Source organism: Carya illinoinensis, chromosome 10 (assembly GCF_018687715.1).
Source record: "Carya illinoinensis cultivar Pawnee chromosome 10, C.illinoinensisPawnee_v1, whole genome shotgun sequence".
NCBI lineage: Eukaryota > Viridiplantae > Streptophyta > Magnoliopsida > Fagales > Juglandaceae > Carya > Carya illinoinensis.
The window spans coordinates 38,182,710-38,188,853 of NC_056761.1; the positions used below are offsets into that span (position 1 = coordinate 38,182,710).

The 6,144-nt window shown below is 33.6% G+C and overlaps 1 pseudogene; it reads left to right on the top strand.

Moving 5' to 3' along the window:
• The first annotated feature begins 3,628 nt into the window (after window positions 1-3,628).
• Window positions 3,629-4,522, top strand: LOC122278710 (annotated as a pseudogene).
• Window positions 4,523-6,144: the final 1,622 nt, after the last annotated feature.

The following is a 6,144-nucleotide window of genomic DNA, read 5'->3' on the forward strand; positions in this document are numbered from 1 at the left end:
TTGAATGGACCTGAATGTTCAGTCTTCTTAGAATTTATGAAAAAGCCTCAGGACAAAGATTGAATTTAAAGAAGATCTTGATCCAATTCAGCAAAAACACTGCCTGGGAAACTTAAGAATACAGATTAAGCATAGCTGGGGTCAAATCTACAATGTCTTATTAAAAATACCTTAGGCTACCAGCTGTGGTGGGAAGAGCTCAAGATTAATCCTTTAGAAGTATATTGGATAGAGAGAGAATGAGGCTTAGTAATCATAAGGTAAAAACATTATCACAAGGTGGAAAGGAGATTTTCATTAAAGTAGTAGTACAGGCCCTTCCAACATATATCACGAGTGTTTTTAAGCTGCCAAGTAGATTTGGCAGAACTATAAATAGTGTGGTGCAAAATTTTTAGTGGGGTCAAAATGAGAATGAGAAAAAGACTCATTGGGTATCATGGAGCACAATGGGGAAGGGCTAATTAGAAGGAGAGATGGGATTTAGAGATTTGGAGAGTTTCAATCTTAATATGCTTGCCAAACAAAAGTGGAGATTATTTCAAAACCCTCAATCTCTAGCCTCTCAAGTATTAAAAGCAAAGTATTATCAAGGGTCTTCTTTCTTGCAAGCTAGATTGGGTAAAAAGCCTTCTTATATATGGAAGAGCATAGTTGTAGCCATGCCATTAATTGAATACAGAACATATTAGAGGATAGGCAATGGTCATCGAGTTAATATATGGGAAAACAAATGGATCCCCAAGCTAGCACCAACTAAGACTTAAAGTTATATTAAGATACTAGATAGTAAGGCCAAATTCCAGGAGCTTATTGATGCAGGGGAAAAGACTTGGAGAACTAACCTGGTGGAGGAAATTTTTCTGAATGAAGGAGCTGAGGTGATAGCATAGATTGCTATTAGTTCTGATAAACTAATTTGGAAGGGCACCTCAAAAAGGCAATTTCACTGTTAAACTTGCCTATCACATGCACAAGGAAATTCAATTGGCAGGAAAGAGTCAAGCTTCAAGCATCTATAAGTTTCAAAGAGTGTGAAAACTTAAATGGAAACTGCAGGTAATGCTAGGTGATAAGGTATTTCTTTAGAGAGCTTGCCTTGATTCTTTTCCTGCTCAAGCTAATCTTTTTAAAAAGAAGATAGTGGAGCATCCAAAGTGTCCCATTTGTTCCAATGCAGTTGAGACAATTGTTCATTCACTTTAGGAGTGTGAATCAGCAAAAGATGTATGGGGTCAGTGCTCAAAGAGGATCTAGAAGAGTAACTTTTCCAACAAGAATGTTCTGGAGCTGATAGAGTCTAGGTCAAACACATTGGAAATTGAAGTGACGCAGGAATTTGTAGTGGTGGCTAGGGAAATTTGGTTGAGAAGGAATGAACTCATCTTCAACAAAAGTCTAAACATCCTAACAGAGTGGTGACGGATGCTCAACAAACTCTGCATCAATTATTTAAGATGCAAAAATAGCAGCTAAGAACACTAGTCTAGAAAGTAGCATAGTAGATAAATGAGAACCTCCTCCATTGAATACTTATAACTTAAACTAGGATGCAGTAGTAGGTAAGGCTCATTCCAAGATTGGTGTTGAACCCAAGATTTCAAGTTTTGTGTAATTATATATTTACACATGGATTTTGATGATAACAAATGAATTCAAAGAATAAAGAAGTTTCAAGCTCAAGTTGTCTACACAATGGAGTCAAGCACATCAAGGAAACAAGCATGAGCAAGAAGGGAACAAGTTCACATTAAAATTATAGAGTAATGTTGTAAATCTCTTCAAAATTCGAAATTAGGATTAATGCTCAAAATTAATATTTTATCATAAAGCATTAAAATACATTTTCCACATGTGCATGAATATTTTTGAAAATTAAATTTGAAAATTTTGAAAGATGATTGATTGTCATCTTTTGCATGTGCATGCCTTGATTAAAGGGTTGAACTTTGAAAATATTAAAGATGATTGATTGTCATCTTTTGCATGTGCATGCCTTGATTAAAGGGTTGAACTTTGAAAATGTTAAAGATGATTGATTGTCATCTTTCACATGTGCATGTTTTATTTGAATATTTTCAAAAGTGATTGATGCTTTTTTAGACTTATACAAAAAGTAAAAGATTAAGTTTGATTTTTTTGAAAAAGTGAATGATGTTGTCTTTGACAATTGAAAAAGAAGAACCTTTTATTTGAATTCTTTGAAAAAGTGAATGATGTTGTCTTTGACAATTGAAAAAGAAGAACCTTTTATTTGAATTTTTTGAAAAAGTGAATGATGTTGTCTTTGACATGTGAATCTTTTTAAATTTGAATATGAAGTCTCATATGCCTATAAATAGATCATTTGAGAGCTTCACATTAACAACACCAAGAGCATACAACATTCATTCAAAGCTTTCATTCTCTCTTCTCTAAACATTGAGCCTTAATCCTTGTTCATTTTGAGAGATATAGTTTGCGCTGTATTGTTCTTATTTCACTCGTTGAGGAGTGTTTTCTGATAACCTACCCACTATCAGCTTTTGTATCAGAAAAAGGGTGTGTATAACCCTTGTGTGTGTAGAAAGTATTCTACACGGGGAATAGTTGAATCACCACGTGTAAGGTGATTGCAAGTGTAGAGGGTGTTCTACACGGATCCTTTGTAGCGGTGTTGTTCAAAGGTGTAATAAGTTTCTATCTCCACCTGAAGGAGGTTGAATAGTGAATTTGGGAATCCTCAAGGGGTAGCTTGAGGCGAGGACGTAGGCAGTGGGGCCGAACCTCGTTAACATACTGAGTTTGCTTCTCTCTTACCCTTACTCTTTATATTTATTGTTATTTCATATTTTGTTTATATTTTATATTATATATTTGATTTATAATTGTTATTTTTTTTAATACAACTCAATTCACCCCCCCTCTTGTGTTAGTCATCTGGGTAACAATTGGTATATGTGTTATTGCTAGAGACTATGAAGGGAAGGTTATTACTACATTAAGAATAAACATGAGCCTCTTCCCAAATCCTCTACTTATTGAATCATATGGAGCACTGTAAGCAACAGTCTTTGGATTAGAGTGGGGATTTAGAAAGGTCATTATTGAATGTGACTTTTTACAGATTATTAAGGCTTTGAAGAATGAAGAAAATGCATGGACTTGTATAAGGATGTTTGTGATGGAAGCCAAGGATAACCTGTGGTATTTTAGTAAGTTAGAGGTCCACCTGTCAAAAGGAAAATTCCAATGTAATTGCCCATATCTTGGCAAAAGAATCGTTAGCTACTCGTGATATTATTGTAACCATGGAGAAGTCCTCCATGTATTTCATCCTTGCTATAGAGGAAGTGATCAATAAAGTTTACTTTCAATGGAAATATATATATATATATATACACATATCTGCCACACCAATTAGCATATAATAGAATTTTTTGTTGAGTTCCACTTTGGAGCAGTTATAACAATTTTAGTCTTAGAGTAGCAGCCAATAACACACTAACATCTCAGCATTGTACAAAATAAAATCATGAGTATCATTGCATCAAATTATTACCTAAAATATCCTATATTTTCCTTCCTTCCTTTTTCTTGGAATCTATGCCCTTTTGAAAACCCATCTAGTCGCTGTCCAACCATTCCAATGCCACCAACCAGTTCAACGGGTGAAATTCATTTGGCTGTGAAGTTCAGTTACTCCTTTTTGCTTAGGATGATTTATATGTACTCACAAACTCTTTTACCTAAAATGCACTATCTTCATCCAATCACTGTTAGCCAAGCTGATTATCTCAGATATCGTGCAACTCAAGTTGTATTCATGAGATTGAGCAGGGCTGAGCCACCGCTACAGAAAGAGGTGGTGGAGTACATGTTGGATGAGGGCTCCCAAATGTGGAGTATTAGAAGGATTAATGTAAATGTTTCTAGGATTTGGGGTATTTTGCATGAGTTATTTGCTTTTATCAATTGGTTTGATCATATTTGCAATTGGGAAAAACCCGTATTTGTCCACATCTATTTTATAATCCTGGTCATGTACCCGAAAATCTTCTTACCCACATTTCTCCTATACATTTTCTTCATTATGCTTCGATACTATATAGGGAGGCCAGGACATCCTCCTAAACTGGACAATCACATTTTACATGAGGATCCCGTTGTCTTAGATGAAGAATTTGAAACATTCCCAATGTCTTGACCTTCGAGCATTATAAAGATGCGGTATGATCAATTGAGAATTACTATTGGGGAGATTCAAAATATGGCTGGTGACATGGTTATTCATAGGGAGAGGCCACAATCGTTGCTGAACTGGCATGATCCAAGAGCAACATCTCTATTTGCGATTTTCAGAATACGGATGTGTGAGGTTTCCTTTCTAGAGAGGAGACTTCGGTGGAAGAAGGAGGGAGGAAGGTTTTTTACTAAGGGAATTCTTTCACAATTATCAACTATAGAAAGGTACATGGAATGTAAAATGGAGGAGCTATGTGGCAAGATTCTATTGGAGGGCTATTATTTAAGTAATACCTGACGGACTAGTGGAAAGATTTCCTCTTTTTTGTTTTGTATTGTTTTTCTATTACCATCTTATATTTCATGATAAGCCTAGAAACTTTTTGTGAAGGTCAAAAACCTTCCACCAAATAGGAGAAAGTTCCTATGAAAGAAAATTTATTCCAACGACAATCAATTATTCAACCACAACCTTGTTGTGAAAACGATGACAAACAAATAAAAATAAATACAAACAAATCAATTACATGACACAATATTGACATGGTTTGACAACGTGTCTATGTCCACATAGCTGGAGAGAATTTTATTGTATTAAGGAATCACATAATACACTTTAGGGCAAGATCTCCCTATTTAGAACTCTCAGAATCGACTATATTGTTCATTAAGTACATATGTACAATGTCATACATAGAAAATCCTAATTTATGCTTTTATACATTATTCACTTGAGTGGAGTATCGAGCGCGCCTCAAACGAACTTTTTGTTCGATATTTGTTTGAATGATATGTCGAACAAGCTGTCTCAATCGAACTCTACCTAATTTTCGCTTAAACAATATATTGCATGAATGTTGAACAAACTTTCTACTTGGCGCTTCTTGAGTCAAAACAATGCCAAACTTGCTTCAACCGTGTATTAGGCCGGGAGTTAAAAGAAAACGGAAATAAATATTCAAGTATATCAACACAAGCAAAAATTAGTAGTGCCGGAAGAAATCTTCAATAGCACTTTCAGTCATTTAGCTTCTCCCAAAAAATTAAATGACCTTTAACTCTTGAAAGCTAGATTATTCATATTTTAAAAAATTAAAAACTCTATACATTGATTTAGTTTCTAATAAACTTCAGAATTTAGCCCAAAATCTTATAAAAAAATAATATTATTTATCGTAAATATTATTATGTTTGGTCACACTTATACGTGATTCTTAAAAACTTTAATTACTTTAAAATTTTAAGAAGCAAAAACTTATATTTTAATTTGAAAAATAACTCATAATGTTTGACATTTAACTTTTCACTATTAATTGCCTTTCGAGGACCGTGGATGCAAAGCATTTGACAAAACTCCTCAATCATTGTAAGAGTGCCAAAAGTCATCGATCTCTTTGATATTTATAGAGTATATAAAGTTGTATTGTGCCTTGTATTTATAGAGTTACCTCTTTGATATTTATAGAGTATTTGATATTTCAAATACAAATACAAGTTGTATTGTACAGCTAGAAACTATACAAGGTTATACGTTATGTGCAATGATTCGGCCCAATAATTATAAAGTTAGAATATTGATAATTTTTATTAGGTCTAAATTATATTTAATCGGCCATATTAGATAATCCCGTGAGCGATAAATTATTCAAGTTGATTAAACATTTTAATTAAACTCAATAACTAGGTTAAATCTCATTTATTATTTATTGAATGACTTAAATTCTTTTCAAAATTTAAAAATCAGCCATTAGAAATTTATTTCAATTTAAAATCATCACTGATTAGAGTTCCCTACACAGTTCCAGTCACTCTCAATCTTACATTAAATGAACTACTAGAGTATGTTGTTAATTTCAAACACACTAGAATTACAATTCTAGAATCATCTTCACCTTAAAATTCCTAAACACAACCTATACC